At 36.6% G+C, this 16,883-nt stretch overlaps 1 protein-coding gene across 4 annotated transcripts in view; it reads left to right on the forward strand.

Annotated features, from left to right (window-relative positions):
* The window catches only part of HNF4G (hepatocyte nuclear factor 4 gamma), a 58,468-nt gene that overhangs the window by 10,265 nt on the left and 31,320 nt on the right, over positions 1–16,883 (forward strand). Inside the window, exon 1 of one of the 4 annotated variants that reach the window (XM_040586852.1) lies at positions 16,416–16,515. The exons of 2 other annotated variants lie outside the window; for them this stretch is intronic. The gene's annotated coding sequence lies outside the window, so the exon portion shown is untranslated. Of the gene's footprint in view, positions 1–16,415; positions 16,516–16,883 lie in introns of those variants that run through there. One more of the 4 variants, XM_040586856.1, reaches the window with a different exon arrangement.

The following is a 16,883-nucleotide window of genomic DNA, read 5'->3' on the forward strand; positions in this document are numbered from 1 at the left end:
TGCATTGCTGTAATTTCCTCCAAGCAAATCCTTTGGAAAGGGAGGGGGTTAATGCTGGAGGAAATTTATTCTTTTCTTGTAACTTACTCTTGGGCATGGAGCAGGAGCATCATTCTGCGTGTTAGAGGATGGATTACAATCTGTACATCTGTAGGACTGGAGAGCTTGGCTTTATGGAATAAAGAGGGCTAAATTGAAAACAGATGAAAGCCAAGGTGAGGAATTTGAAAATGTCTGTAGGGTGTATTTCCAAAGGCTTTGCTCTCCCACCTCATGTTTGGAAGGGATGAAATGAAGTGACTGACCTTCAGCACCTGGGGTTCTATGGCCGGGAAGATCACAGTTCGGTCATCGGTCATAGCAACTACTTGGGTTGGACTTCTAGGTGGAAGTATCTTTGAAAAGGAACATCTGCAAAACTTTGAGTTGCTAGGTCTGGGACAAGCTGTTGCCCTCACAGTTTTTTGAGGGGAAAAAAGCACACTCTGGCTGAGAGCCAAGGAAGTTTTTATATACAGAGAATGTTTCAGTAATCAACAAGCAGTTTGCAAGCAGATGAGATGCAGGAGGACAAGAACCAGGTTGATGCTGGAATTATGAAATATGGAAGCAGTTGAGAAAGAGCAGAGACAAGGGATAAGTAATGAAAGAGATGCTTTGTTTGGGCACATCTCAGGCTTTGGTGTTGTAAGTCAAGAGGAAGCCTAGAACTTACTTGAACAGCAGGGACAAAGGATAAGGAGGTATGTTAACAGGTGTTAAAGTGTCTACAAATAAGCATCACTGAAGCTGGTGTGGTGGTTAAGGTTATAGGTGACAGATAACCTCAGGTTCAGTGCTCAGGAAGTAGTAAGGTGACGGCCTGGGAGGGAACCGAACAGAGGGCTCAGAACTGAGCCTTGCAGGAGTTCACAAAGAAAGGATTTTCTGCTTAGATTTTAAAAAAAAAAAAAAAAAAAAAAGTTAAGACATTAAAAATGAGCATTTTCCAGATAAAGTAGTAGTAATAGATTTATGCTGCAGTACAGCAATGGGAAAGTTGTGGTTTTGCATTACAAGGTGTCTATATGTATGCACATTAGAGGCTTACTTTTAATCTATTGTAGCTTGTGAAGTTCACTAATGTCTCATTCTACAGCACATGCATGCTTATGGAATCACATCAGGGTAAACCTGATAAGAAAGAGAGACTACTTTGAAGTTATAAAGAAGTGCTAGCAATTTTTCACTGCAACCTAACATTTTCAAAGCTCAACTGAAGAAGTACAAAATAGCTTTATAAATAATATTTTCTCTTTGCAGTTGAATAAAGAATTTTAAATACAGCTTTTCAACAAAATGGAACTGTTTTAATAGTCACTGACACCCTAGGAACATCAACATCATATTAGTATGTCACTGCTGTTGTGTGGCATGTGGGAATATTTGCACCAATTCTGCACACTCTATTGCTGATTTCTCTGCTGACCGCACTTGAATTAATTGAGTTACACAATTTAAAAATCACTGTGATAGAAGAAAAAATGAAAAAAATGAAAAAAAATGTTATTAAAACATGCTTTCATTGTGTGAAAGTAATTTTTTAATTCAGTGCCAACTCCCTTTGCATGTATTTCCATTGAAGCAATTGTATGGGCTTGCCTAGTTGTACCTCAACAAAGGCACAGTATGGATACAGACAATTGCTTGTTCTTGATTGCAAGAATTACTTCCAGCCACTGTTATATGACAAAGCATTTTCTAACTGTAGAGAACCTTAATTGATTCTTTGCTCAGTCCTTTCAACTTGCAGGTTTGCATATAGTGGCTCAATTCCAGCATTTATAAATGTATGCTATGTAAGTGCTTTATTTTTGGTGTTTTCCGGATTTTCATTCGAAGGAAAAGCTTCATAATCCAGTCCTATAAATTACAGCTATTACAGCTTTCTCAGAGAGGCTTTAGCAGGTGGGGTTCTATACAAAGCTATTAAAGGCATGTGAACAGGAGAAAAAAACATGCAGAGAGTTGAAGACTGAAATTACAAAGCTTTTAGGAGGCTGTATAGGAAAGTGCAATAAATATTATAAATTTTGAAACAAAAATAAATTTGGCCCTTTCTGAAAGTTCTTTCAACTGAGATCGCCTGTATCTCAGTGCTTTGTGTAGCGGTATAGATGACATACATGTAAAGGTTTTTCTTGCTTTCCTGGTTACTGGGGATATTAAATGTCTGAGAGAAAACTCAGATGAGCACAAAGGATTTCTAGGTGTTACCATTACAGTAAATAATTACTATTTATAGTAATCATAGTTTTGCAACAGTAATTCCACCAGATATGTGATAGTAATTCCACCAGATATGTGGTAGTCCGTGTCCCTATTTATTTAAACATTAAGATTTCAGTTATTTGTATTTAATCTGAAAATCACTTTTAAGATCAAGAAGTGTATTTCAGCCAAATCAGTGATTAACATTGACACTCCAATGTCCCTGGAAGAAGATCTTGTTTTTATTAACACTTTCTCTTTTGGCAGCAAGAGAGGTGATAGCACCTTTCCGTAGCTCGGGTTTACTTGATAAAGCAAAATAACTTGCAGACCTTGTGAGAATGGGGCCCCTAGGATTGGTTGCGGTCCACTTTCTCATTTGTGATTTTCTCTTTTTCATTTTGTTTGAGATTGAATTTGAGGGAGAGCTTTGTTCCGGACAGTAGTTTATGGCAGTGGGCTGAAGAGATGAGATTTTATTGAATCATAGAACTAATACACAAGGAGAAAATATGTGAAAATTGAAATGACAAGGTAGAGTAGCTTGGTTGTTGAGGTAGATAAAATAACTAGGTTCTCAGGGAAATAAGGTGGGGATTTTTTTTGTGAACTAGATTTAGTTTGAACAAGAACAGTTGAGATGGAAAACCTAGACACTATAAAAACTTGATAAAACAAACAAAAAATATTCGTACTGCTTTTTCTTGTAACTTTGTGTTGAAGGATCTGTAATAGTGTGATCCCACAGCCGAAAGAAAGCAGAGTCCATTTTTTGTCAGTGTAACACTGCTAAAGGAATAATAAATAAATTTGATTAGAGTGGATTTCTTTTTATTTTATTTACTATGCAACATTGCTGTCAGAGCACCTTTTTTTTATATATCTAGAATAATAGCATATTTATTTTTCTTCCATTTTCCTTTAGAATCAGTAGGGCAAGTTGTGACTGATCTGAGACATATGAAGTTCCCCCTTTGTGAACAGAAGAGTAAAGTTGGCCTGATGCAATCATGCCGCAGCAGTGACAGAGGTGCACTGTTTTGAGCTAAAAAAGTCAGAGGCGCTTCTAGGGCTCTCCAGTTTCCAAATAACTGTCCCCTCCTATCTCATGTGGCTGAGAGAGAGAGAGAATTATTTTGCCTTTGATTAATAAGTAGTTAATTTCAGTAAAGCTTCCTTTAACTCTTGTACAAAGGCTCAGGGAGAGGGCGGCTGGCAGTAGTCTTGGCAGCACACAAGGGAGTGCGCTGTGCCCTAGGGAATGTGGAGCTTTGTAGCAAGGTGGAACAAGCCTGGGCTGAACCCCCGAGCAGGACAGTGTTTCTGACATTTTTATATTCTTGCTTTTAGTATCTCAAAAAAAGGTTCATTACAGTCACATCTTATTGACTTTGAACTTTCAAGGACTGTAACAAATTTGTCACATTTTGTTAATTTTCAAAGTTTTTCTGTGGCAGTGTGCTTTTTCATATTTGTTTGCTTTTAAATGTCTGTGTTACTTCCACTAGACACCCATGCAGTATTGTTTACAACTACCCTGGATAATTTTTTTTCACTCTACCAAAATTATCAATGTGTCAGAAAATAACCACATTAGCATCCTAGCACTTTCAGCTACCACTTACTTCACCAGTGAGGAATGCTTAACATAATGTTTCGAGTTCTTAATTCTCTTGTATAAGCAAATGGTGACATCTTACGCTAATAGTTTCACTCTCCGTTTTCCTGCTGAATGAAGCCTTATGTTGGCAGCTTTCCTTATTTACAAGTATCTATGTAACTATACAAAATATATCATGAGAAAGTTTAAAAGCCAGTAATTTAATTTGCTGACTGTTAACTTACCCCACACCTGAGGTTCAGAGAAGACCCTCAACTGACCTGAACCATTTCTGTTTTTCATACATTACAGTGATGCTTGTTGGCCTCATGAGGCTGAATGCTGTTTGCTGCCATAATAAAAAGGTAGCTTTTGCTCTAGTATCTTTAGTGCTTGCTTAAGTATTATCAGGAAAGTTAATATTTCTACTACAGACGTGACTTTCACAGCCCCTTCCCTTCTTTATTTGCCAAAATAAATCAAATTGGTATCATTATCCACATTGGGCTTTCTGGGAAAATCGGGTTAGATTTTTAAAAACGGAGTTTGCTCAATTCACTTGTTTGCCAGGGTGAAGCTCTGCAAAGGGGGGAGAACTTCCAACTTTTTGAAAGTATTTTAATTATTTGTTGTTGCTGTTTACAACATACCACCATTTTTTTGGTGTAAAATTAATTAGCTTGTCCTCCTTTGAAAGTACCAGTGCTCCTGTTTTGGGAAAGCTGATAGCTGCGTGTTGCAAGGTGTTAAGTAAAGGTATTAGAGGAGCCTAATACATAAATTTGATGAGCTATACAGTATAATCAAGACCTACAATGTCCGATGTAGCCATCACATTCGGTATAATAAATTGTCCAAACATTGCAAAATAATGTAAAAGTCAGCTTTTTTATTTGCTGGTGACATTTTACCGATCCTGTCCCCCGCACTTCTGGCTGCCACCTGCCGCTGTGGGTTTCTGTTTGATGTTTGTACCTGGCCCAAGGGAACTTGGCTGGAAGTGACTCCTTTGAGTCGTCTGGGGACAGCTGGTTATTTGTTAAACAACCAAGTGGGACTGCCAGGTTCCTTCCTTGAAAGCCATGAAGTTAATTAGTCACCATGGTTAGAGCAAGAGGGTGATGAGGCATATTTAATATGAGTGAGAGGAATGATTGTCATAAGAGATATGTAAGTTGACTAGGGCAATATTTTCATTAAGTTCACTTTCTCATTCTTATGCAGTACAAACATCATAGATACAAACAGCTTTGGTAATGTCCCTAAGTCTTCCTACCCTTATGAGAACACTGCTGAAGTTCAGGTTTCACTGAGGAGGTTAGAAATCACTGCCATGGTACTTTCAGAGATAGAGCAGATGCGATGGCTATGAGATAGAGATGAAGGAGCATGATGTTCCTGGGAAAGCTACTCTTGGTTTCACCCCAGACAGCAGGTAATAAACCAGACCAGAATGGTATTTTCAGGCCTCAACCACCACCACAACTTTGTTTCAACTGGTTTTTTTTAATTAAGTACCTTCTGTTGTGTTTGGCAATAAAACCTTTTGAATGTAGAATTTTACTTCTTCGTTCAATGACAAAATATCTCTAATATTTTAACTTGAGTTTTTATGTGTGTGTATATATATATATATACACATGCATGTATACTGATATATAGACATGGAATTTATGGGTGTGTATATATACATACATATATATTTTACATATTTCAGTAAGATTTACACATTTCAGCGAGATTGAGAATGCAGTGGTCATTGTCCAATAATGGAGGAAGACACAGCCCTTGCCTGCAAAACATTTGATGAATGTTTTCAACTGCCTTAAGAAATGAAGTTGTTTTCTACAGTTAGTTTGTCTATATTCTTATCAAAACTATGGGGCTTTCCAATGTCAGGACACTTGGTGGGTGGATACTTCTCAGAAGAATAGAGGACTTATCAGTGTTTGCTTAGGATCTATTACATTCTCAGCCATAAAAGTAGCTATGCTGTCTATAGCACTCATAAATCTTCACCTAGTCAAGGCTACTGTCTCTTTCTTCATGCAAGTCTGCATCTAAAAAAATGAGCATAAACCCCTTGCATGAAGTAATTCTAATCTCAAAACACCTAACTGCTTCATTGCTGGTCTTGAATAGAGATACCATAATTCATTTTGCGGAATTGTCCGAATTACTTAGCAGCCCTGCCACAAAAATCTCCCTCTTTACCCTTATAACGAAAGCATATTCCTTGGGCACCTTCTCACCAGAGGGCACTGTTAGATGTACTCTTACAGGTAATTTTCTTTGGGTGAAAATAATGTCTGGTCTTGGAAGAAATGGTATATTGGTGTTAGACTTTGATGCACACTTTTCTTAGGGGAGCTGTTGTTTATAAGGTAGTTTGAACTGTTTTAGTCTCTTTATCTAGATAAACTGCATTTTTCCTGTTGAGTGGTGGCCATTGCTATGAAAGCTGACATTTCTGTAGAGGGCCCATCGTTATGTCTGTGAATTAACTATGTTATATCAAACTCCATGTAATTTATTAAAAGTAAGTCCAAAAAGCCTTGAATCTTTAGATTTCCACTGAAACAGTATCTCCTATTTATTTTTGTTGAAGGCAATGGACAGGTAATATCAAGTAAAACCAGTAATTCAGCTTTAGATAATTGTTATATCTGCTGTTTATTAATTAGCAGCATATACTTGAGCAATATGATGACACGAGATCTCTGTATCTACACAGTTAGGCAGATTTGTAGTGCTATTAGGTGAATAAAGATAGTTGAGAAAAATAAATAAAGGTAAATTTTATGCCTCAGGCTATATTTTATTGTGGAAATAGGCTAATTTTGCCGGATCCCTTAAGATAAAACTTATTCCAATGTCTTTTCTGCCTGATTATGTGTTTCCTAATTTTTTATTTATATTTTTCATAGCAAAATGTCTTTCAAATTCTTTAGTATCTGTTTGGGCTTTTACACATGTATTTTTATTTCACTTTGGTTTAGTATTTCCCTAAACATCCCAAATGACAAAAATTAAATAATATGCACCATTTAAAAAATGGACCTTCCACCACAGATGAATGCAGACTTTGTTTAGTGATGAGCTACATTTCTACTGGCTGTGCTCCAGCATCTATTATTTGTGAACTTCAGTGGCTTTTTGATCACAGAGTGGATTTTTTTGTTTTCAAGTGAGTCCATTATTACTGGTCTGTTTGGCAGTGGCTGCAGAAGGACAGCTGCCATCTGGAGCCGGGTGGCTCCAGAGATGGCTGGGCTGCTGTGGGGGTGACCAGCAGCGAGGTGGTTTCCTGTGGTGGTGTGGGACCCATCTGCAGGGTGGCAGAAGATGGGCAACCAGGATTCTTCTTGCTCTACCTTAAAAGTTTTCTGCCTCATTTGTTCAACTTTTCCACATTAGGTTCTTGCACATAGTACTAGTAAAACAGACCTTACTTTCACACTGTTCACAAGTAGGAAGGTATCTGAAGCTATTGTTATTTCAACTATTTTGTGACAGATTGATTCATATTTACTAATCTGTCTTGCCAGTCTGTGTCTGTTTTGTCACCCTATACCCTTGTATCAAAGGACCAGAATAGCATAAAAGATGGTAAATGCCATGCCATTTTTTATTTTCTTTTTCTGAAAAGGGTTGCAGATGAAATCTTCAGAAGTACAGTATGAGCTCAGTGAGAAAAAAAAAATAGTTTAAATCTCTAATAAAAATAATTTTTGCAGTGGGAGTGCACACGGCATAAACTTGCGATTCTTTCAAGGAGTCACTAGGTATAGGGAAAAGGGTATGTTACTGGTGTAGGTGTGCCTCTGTGGATGTCCCGGTATTGTGTGCTCCCTGTGTCCTGGTCTCTGTCCTGTCTTGAGAGAGCAAGCAAATGCTGTAGCTAGTGAGAGGGGAGCAAGGGGGCTGGTGCCCTTCCAGACATCATCCCAGTAAAACATGTAGCAAAGCTGGGGTATGTCAGGCTCAGGAGCTTTGAAGTGCTTTCTACTTGTGATATTTGACACTGCCACAGTATAGTTAAATTTTCCAAAAAGCCTTGGGCAAATTTTGTCAAAAGGCACCTAAAGAAACAATGCTATCACGGGTTAAAATGGAAGGATTTTCCCTGGATTAATGATTGTTTAATAGATAGAAAACAAAGGGTAGGGCTAAGATTAGGTTTAAGGTTAGCTTTCGTAATGAAAGGAAATCGCTAACGAAGTCACACATAGACTTGTCCAGATAAACAGATATTCTTGGGATTTCTGTTGTTCAATATATTCATCAGGGCTTCTTGAAAGGCGTTGATTTGTGAGGTTGCAAAGTTTGTTGTTGCTGTAGACCTACTGCCACAGGCTACATCTAGGATGCATCTGCATCTTAGGTATTGGATGTGGACCTGCTAACCCACTTAAAAAGTTGAAAGAGAGCTTGAAAAGATACCCTTTACGTGTCATTTTAGTGTCAGTCAAGATGGCAGCCATCACAGTGATACTGGACAGGTTTTGTAGCTATTTCAATAACTTTGGGTAAGGAGCAGGGTACTAATGAGCACTGACACTTTAGTTCTTTTATCCACAAACTCTGCGCTGGAAATCCTAATAAAACAGATGTGTTAAAACAGTCAAACAACACTGAGTTCATGGGACTTATAAGCATGTCACTTTCTTTTCTATTAAGTGTTTTGTAATTTCTGCTGATTTTTCTGCAAGCCCATTCGATTACACTTAGTGCAGCCTTGATGCAGTGCGCTTGAATTGCTGTATCAGTGAGATTTGCTACAATAAGTCACACGCGAATTGTAGGCCATTATCTATCATTAACTCATCTAGAATTTCATGGTGAACTAAGTGCTATGTATAATGTGTTTTCTCAATTGCTACTGTCTGTGTTGTCTTAGCAGAAAGTGGCTGATGGTACAGTTGCATGCAGTTCAGATACATGGAAACCAATTTGGCAGAAAAATGTGTTTCATTAATAATTACAAATATTTAAAGTTTTTTTCAGTTATTTCAATTATTTTGGAAGCATTTAAATTAGAATTTATCATGTATTTTAGACATGTTAGCTGCTTACAGTGCCCATGAAATTCATATCCATGCAGAAAAAAAAAAACCCAGAAAAACAAACTTGGGCTCTTTTTTCAGGATGTCTACTACAAAAAAAGGCATTTTCAGGTTATTCAGTTGATGTTTGTACTTTCCAAATCTTATTTTCCTAAAAGATTTCATTTTCACCTGGAACTGAGCTCTTAAGAATTGCCTGCTAGCATTTATGATTGCCTTAATCGTTTATAGTTAATTGCCAACTGATGAGCTCAAGGCAGAAGAAGTCTAGGAAATACAAAGTCTTACCATCACACTTCTCTAGGGAATACTTAGGGCTGGCTGAGGTCAGATTTTCAAAGAGGTTCACGCATCAACAGATACAAGTAGATGTCTAGTGAAATACAGTCTACCTATCCTGCACAGTGTCTGCAAATTCATCATCTTGTCTGCCAGCAAAAAGGAACAGGGTAATCAAAACCATTATAAATGTTTGTGGTTGCTGGTTCCCTTTCTTGCTGAGGATGGTGGTACAATGAATGCTGTGGCTACATGTGTGAGTGTGTAAAAAGGAATCCTCTTTGGTTTGGAGAAGTTGCTTTACAAGACACCTGTTCTTATTCAGCCTCTTTTGAACAGCAGCAATCCTGACCTTCCTTCTTCTGTTCTTTCAGTTGAGAATCATGCTTTTCAGTATGCTTTTTCCCAACAGGATGAGGCCAGCCATTTTCAAGAGCCATGGGTTCTCTTACAGTATTTTCATCTTAAGGTGCCTGAATACTTCTGAAAAATCTCTCCAGCTCCATTTTATGGGGGTACTTGATCTTCTGCTGGTTCATAGTTTGTGTGTGCTTCTCATTTCAGTGTGTCCATTAATGTTTTCGTGAGAAGATGAGTTGTAAGCAGGTCTAAGATCTCCTTGCTCACCATCTTAAGTGTTTACAGCTGGTGGGGACAGAGCATCCTCTATGAAAAGAACATCAGTAGGCTGGTATATCTCACTGTTTCTTCTCATTTCTGTTTGTCTCATCTCATCTCGTCTCATCTCAAATTTTATCTAAATTCAAGACTAGCTACTGCTTTGCACAATATTTTCTATACCATGTCTTCCAATAATTAATGGACTGTTTCAACTAAAATCCATGGCAGCCTGTAAAGACATTAGTAAATATTTCTGTGGCATAAAACATTTACAGACTTTCCCTTTTATGGCATAAAACAACTGCAAAATTTCTTTTTTGTCTGTATAAAATTTTATGATCTTTTATCAGACTTGCCATCAAGTCATCATCTGAAGATTATCCTCAGACTCATGCAAGCTTCTATTTCTAGATTCACTTTATTTCTAGACTCAAATTTGTCTTTTCTAATTCTGCTTTTTACTAAAAGTTTTAGATAGCTTTACTCACAGGTTTGTTTGAACAAAATATCCTGAATGTTATACCTTTGTTAAAGACTGAATGGGATTGTGTCCTTTTTCCCTTAGTTCCATTTAGGAGACAACACATGTTGCTGTTTCAGATGTAGTGCTGCTTTGCAATTGCACGTTTTGTGTGTGGCTTTGGTTACTGAGTGGTGTACTCTATGACTACATTCAGTTAAATATTGGAAGTTTATTGTCTGATTGTATTTGTTTAGCTTAATGCAGATATGTTGGAAAATCAAGAACAGTGGCTTGATAAAACATTAGTCTACTAACACTTCTGGCACAATTAATACCGTTTGCTTTTACATAGCTCTGAGAAGCAATGGTTTCACTGATGAACATGACAGAGTGAGTGATATAAGTCTGTGTTCATTAACATAGGAAAATACAAGCCCAGTAATATTGAAAAGAATAAGAGAACTGACATGAAAGGGTAACAGAATGAAAAATTTCAGGGTCTTGAGTAGCTTGTAAGGTGCGACACGATTAATCTCATCCAGAGGTTGTAAAAAAGCTGGTTGGTCGTTCTGCTCCTCACTGGTTACAACTTCCCAAAGAGAAAAAAAAGATTAATATTGTTGGCTGACTGGGCAGGTGGGCTGCACTGTGCTACAACTCTGGACCTAATATGTTATTTCATAGTGGAGAGGTAAAGAGTTGGCAGAAACGGATGTAAATATGAACCTGGGTTCAATATGTGTCTATTGCTGGAGCTAGTTAGAAAAAAAAAATACTTCACTAAAGTTTTAAAGGACTTTTTTTAACTTTGATTAATAATTTTTCATATTTGGATTGACTAACATTTTCTTGATTTTGAGAACCAAATTACTCCCTCTTTTTTATTCATTTTTCACTGCCTTTATTTTGAGGATGCATTTTCAGAAAATTTGTATGTACTATTTGTATATATATACATATATATACACTCAAATATGTATATATATACACATACACACATTTTTTACTTAGTGTACTAGTTATCATTTTTGTCAGGTCTCCCTGATGATGTTACTCTAATGACCAAAGAATTAGTATGGTGAAAGTTTACAGAATTCTGGAAGTTTTCTTCTTACAAAATCCGGACTTAAATCTGTTATATATATATAAATTTATATTTTTCAACTTTTTAACTTTTTAGCACATTTCCTTAAAGATAATTGTATTGTATTTAAACATGATTCTACCATAATCTTGTCCGTAAGGCAAACTGCATAACTTTCTATCTCTTTATATACACATAAGCACACTATGTATGTGTGTAAGAATAAAGTTGTAAAATAAATCTGTAGACATTCATTTTTCTGCATATTTTGTTAATTTATTTACAGTTTCCAGGTAAATTGGCATTGATTTTCGTTCTAGAAACTAAAACTGTAAATATTAATGTGAATATATTTGCTTATCCAAGACTTCAGTGCCAGCTTTTGCTATTAAGATTAGGTAAAGTACATGTTGGCCACATTTTAACTGAGTTCTTAAAATAGTTTAACATGTAAGCAAATAAGGCACAGTATATATAGGCAGTGTAATTTTTTTTTTAAAAGGTCATCTCTGTAAGTCAGCTACAAATCACTTTTTTTTCATTGCCAGTCAAGTCTCATTGCCGCTATTTATGTTATGAAAATTCTATTTAAATATATAAAAAATGTTTTCAGGTTTTTTTATTGCTGGATAATTCAGACCCCATTATTGACACTCTTTCCTGATTTATTTTTAGTTTCTTTATTCAGAAAAGTCTTCTAAATTTAGGGAGGCATAAAGCTGACAAAAAGCTGCATATGTTTTTCCAACCCTCTTCCAATTGCCTGACACTTTGTCAAGAGCGTAAAATTATGTAGCAGAGAGTAAAATATGGATTAAACAAAATTCAATCATCCTGAAAGGAGCAATGTTTTGTTTTGGTTTTCTTCCATTATTTTTTTCTTCACTTTTTTCCCCTCTATCTGTCCATGTTTTGTTCTCCCCTGCTTTGAAGCAAAATGCTGTGATTTATCACAGTGTTTTACTTTGGATCCTAGCTCAAGAAATAATTCAACACATAGCTCTTTTTTATTGTGTTTTTATTTCAGCAAGCCATTTTTTGCACAATAGCGTACTGTCTGGACACTTGAAAATTCAAATGAAAATGGGAATCCTTTCCTCAGAGTCATTTTTGACCAACTTTAATATTTAGAGCATGCTATTTGAAGAACGTTGCCAAGCTATATGCATTTTCCATCTATCGCATGTACTAGCTTGTGCAAGCATAACCTGTTGTATGTTTTGCTTACAATATTAATGCAACATATCATGTTATCTGTGTCACACTATTTATTTATTCTAAGCTAACTAACCGTAAGTTGCTGGTTTATGGTTTGGCTTCCACATTTGTGCAGCTCATCCCAGTTTAAAGGAGAACAGGTTCCCAGAGCTCGCAGTAGAGGAACAAAGCACTGCTGAAATCTGCAGTAAAAACAATCTCTCTGACAAAAGACTAACTCTGGAAAAGTCTGGAGAAGATGGAGAGAGCAAGAGAAGAACAAGCAATGAAACAGGTGCATCATGCAGCAAGGGAAATGTGATTTACACTAATTTACACACACACACACACATATCCCCCCAATTATTTAAAAGAAAATACAAAATATTTTTTTCAGACTAAAAAAGGAAAGGATTTGAAGACCAATCCTGTTCACACTGTCACAGGAAATGCATAACTGCCCTCACAGTTATTTTATAAACGTCTGTTACGAAGGTTTAAGAGAAGAAAAAGTAAAATCTGCTGGCATTTTAGTACAATGTAATAAGAAATCCAACAGTGGCCTTTCCAGGTTCAGAAACATTATGATTTTTTGATCCTGACAAGTGGTTCCATGAAGGTTTTTCTCTAATTTCAGTAGTAGTCTAAAGTCATGTTGGCTTCATGATATATATATTTTAATTATTTTTAGTGATTTTTATATGTAGGGAATCAATTAAACAAAATGATAAAAAGAGAGAAGAGATTGACAAAAAGGAGCAAGTGGGACAGGGAAAGTAGAGAGAGGAAAACATTGGGAAGGAGATGAACATACACGGCAGATGGGTGAGGTGAAAGTAAAGTGACTGTGACATCTTATGTGACATAAAGAGGCAACCCTAAAAAAAAATCAAATGAATTATTTTTCACAAAAAGTAAAAAACCAAACAACCACGGACAGTTGAAAGGTGAAACTAGAAATACCCAAACTGAAAGTAAGTTACTATATTTTAGCGGTGACTGTAACTGTGACTGTGACTGATCACCGGGCAGTGGTTGGTCCCTGGATTTTTCAGTAGATTGTTATTGGCCGTTTTTAAATCAGATTGGTTCTCCTGAAGGACAACCGCATGTTCTTGGTCTCCATTATGAACAACTGGATCAAATTGCACTTTTTTGCATTAATCAGAAGTCAATGTAGATTATCAGTGTCCCCTCATGGGAATTATGTTTCTTAAAGCTTCTTAGAAAATAATATAAATGGTGAAGTAAAGACAGAGGAAACTCTGCTTAAATACTCGATAGGTAACTAAAGCTCTTGAAATTGAAAAGGTGGTATTTTGAAGGAACAGGTTTTAGGTCAACATAGAAATGATTGTAAAAATAATCACAATATGATACAGTTAGTACAGCTTAAATTTGACTGCTTGTCTCAAGTATTTTGAGGAAAGTCTGATTTGCCATCAGATTCACAATTACATATTTAGATTTTAAATACCTTTCTCACCACTAGAGCATATGTGTACAGCCTAGTAAGAACAGCCACCAAGACCCGTTTGATGTTTCAGCCATTTAATGTACCTGATTTGGACAGGACACTCAGAGGCAAAGGCACACATTAACACACTTTAATACAACCTTAGTGCAGCTGTGCAAATTTTGCATTGCCCCTAACTCACATCCAGTGGGGTCACAGCACGGGCTGCAGAAGCACAGCTGGTACCTGTCTGGTGAGGCAGACCTGATGTACATTTCTTCCACCATTCTGCCTTCTCTAACTCAACTCTTTCAGTATTGCTCTAAAAGAGAATGGATTTGGGCTGAATTTGCAAAGTGCTTTGTTCTTCTTAATAAAAATAATCTTTCTTTCTGTGATTTTTGTTTTTTCACAGTTTGTGTGAAGCAGGCTTTAAAAGACTGGACATAAGCCTGAGAGTAATGATAACCAGGAATTTGAGACAGAGGAGAATTAGTAGCAGCTCCGGGTATCAGTTGGTACGAAGGTCTCTGTCATTAAGGACCACAACTAAATAAACATGCTGGGATATGATTGCTTTATTGCTCTTTGCTCATTTTATGTCATTTTATTGCCTTACTAATGGCTATAGGATTAGGTGTGTAAGGGAGTTCTGAAAATCTAAGTCTAAAAAAGGTGTATAAAAAATTGTGTGCTTCTCATAGAAATTCCAACTTTTCCTCATCATGGATGATGGAGAGACTAATTTACCTTGCATACATAAGTGAGGATAGGGAGAGAAGCACAGAGGGACTTAAAGAACAGAGCCATTTCCAGGCTTCATCCTCACTTTAGTACACCTGATAATTCAATGTGCCTTTATAGTGGCCCCAGTGGGAGAGGCTGTGTCATTACAAGTAGTGCTTTTTTCCTCCACAATTAGCCAAACTGTGTGTTTCTGATCCAGGATCTACATATGAAAATACACAGTTAGGGATTATATATTTTTAACTATTAAATAAAATACTTTTATTTCTGATATTGCCGGAATCAATCTGGTACGCTGGTGTAGCAGTATTGCTTCTGAGGACAGAAAGTAGTGATGGCCTAATAATTTTACTGCTTTCTATTTTGCATGCACTGCAGTTTGCAAAATCAATAAAGAATGTAGTGCCTCAGCAGACCTACAAGTTAGACTGTAAGAATCTCTGTTCTTGACTAAAGTCCTGTTGTATCTAAATAAGGGGAGCTACTTTCGTCCCTGGTGTCTGGAAGTGATTTTCTGTGTTGTCAGTTTCTTCCAAGGGAAAAAACCCAAGGTATGACCCATAAGGTTTCTAGTAAAGTAGAAAGCAAAGCAAAGGATGCTGTCTTAGCTGAAGTCAGTGGATATTATTGTTTTAATAGGAAAACCTAAAAATAACATGCTCTTATTTGGATCTTAACAGCATGCAAATACATTGGGGATGCAGAAGAAAATTTGTCTTTCAGAACTTTATGAATGACCAGTGTATATTTTGTTTGTATTTAAGAATTACTCATAAATGTACAGACTTAACATAGGTAAGAATGAATAGAATTAATAGGTAGCATTGACATAAATATATATAAAACAAAAAAGATAGTAACTGTCCAGCTAAAGTTTGGCATTTGAAAGTGCAGCTCACCCCAAAAAAGTCAGTGAGGCTGCAAAAGTTATAAAGTAGTTCTCAAGGTTAATACAAAATGTCCCTTTGTTTCCTTCATGCCTTTATCCTTCTTGAAACCCTCTCCACATAGTCAAATTAAACTTACTTTTCTTGTAGGCTTTTCTACTACAAATCCTGTTTTACTATGTAGTTTACCCAGTACCTAAACATTAGTGTCATCCAAAGAGCAGGTAATCTTTTATTCATACGCTTCTATGTCAACAGTTCTGCAGTCTTAAAAACCATTTTGTCTCTTATTCCCTGTATGTAATCCTTCCAGATTTCAGTATTTCAAGGCATTGTATAAATTCTATGATTTTTTATTCTACAAGTTAAAGAAAATCTGACATCAACATTGTCTGATTACTTAAGCATTTTCTTGAAGTTTCCTTAATCTTCAGAAATGCCTTTGTACCTTGCGTGAAAGCACTGTATTCTCAATCTTTATAATCCAAATAAGAATATTCTTTAGGAGCACAGTTCATTTGCATTGCAGGTAGCTTAGCATTTCTTTTACTCTTGTTGGCTGCAGGTATTACCTAAAGGTGAGGATGGAAATATAGCCTAGGAAATCAGCCTTCCCTCACCTGTATATGGAGAACTGAAGCTTCTGTAGTCTGTTTACTTTTTTGAATGTAAGTAAAGTTTTGCTGCATGTTTCACTAATCTCCTTGCTTGCTGGAGACTATAACGTTAGCTGTCCTATTTCAACATGCCACTCTTTCAGAAAATGATGACCATTTGGAGACACAAGTGTTGGAAAGATCATGTGCTCCTGAAAACCACATAAATACCCATGAAATTGGAGAAATTGGTGGTAGGTTTGTGGAAGGTATGCGCACCCCAAAGACTTTTGCCAAATCATATCATTATGTTCATCCAGGGATGTGTGTGCTTCTTATCAGGCAGTTGGGCCCTCATCATGTCTTACTACTTTATCCAGTTGTCCACATTTTCCAATATCCTGGGAAAGGTGAACAGAACACCTGTGAACCACTAGTTTGTTCTTCCTTTTTTAAGTTAATATGCCTGAATTGCCAATTAAGGACTTTGCAACTCCAACATGTATTGACCTTGAAGACCCAGTCCTTGAAAGATGATGATTTTTTCTAATGATTCTGTTAGACTTTGAATGATCAGATATTCTTCAGTTCTGGGCCTTAAACACACAATACTTCAAAAAATATTTTTCCCCTTAAC

Source organism: Falco naumanni, chromosome 3 (genome assembly GCF_017639655.2).
Source record: "Falco naumanni isolate bFalNau1 chromosome 3, bFalNau1.pat, whole genome shotgun sequence".
In the NCBI taxonomy this organism is placed as follows: Eukaryota; Metazoa; Chordata; class Aves; order Falconiformes; family Falconidae; genus Falco; species Falco naumanni.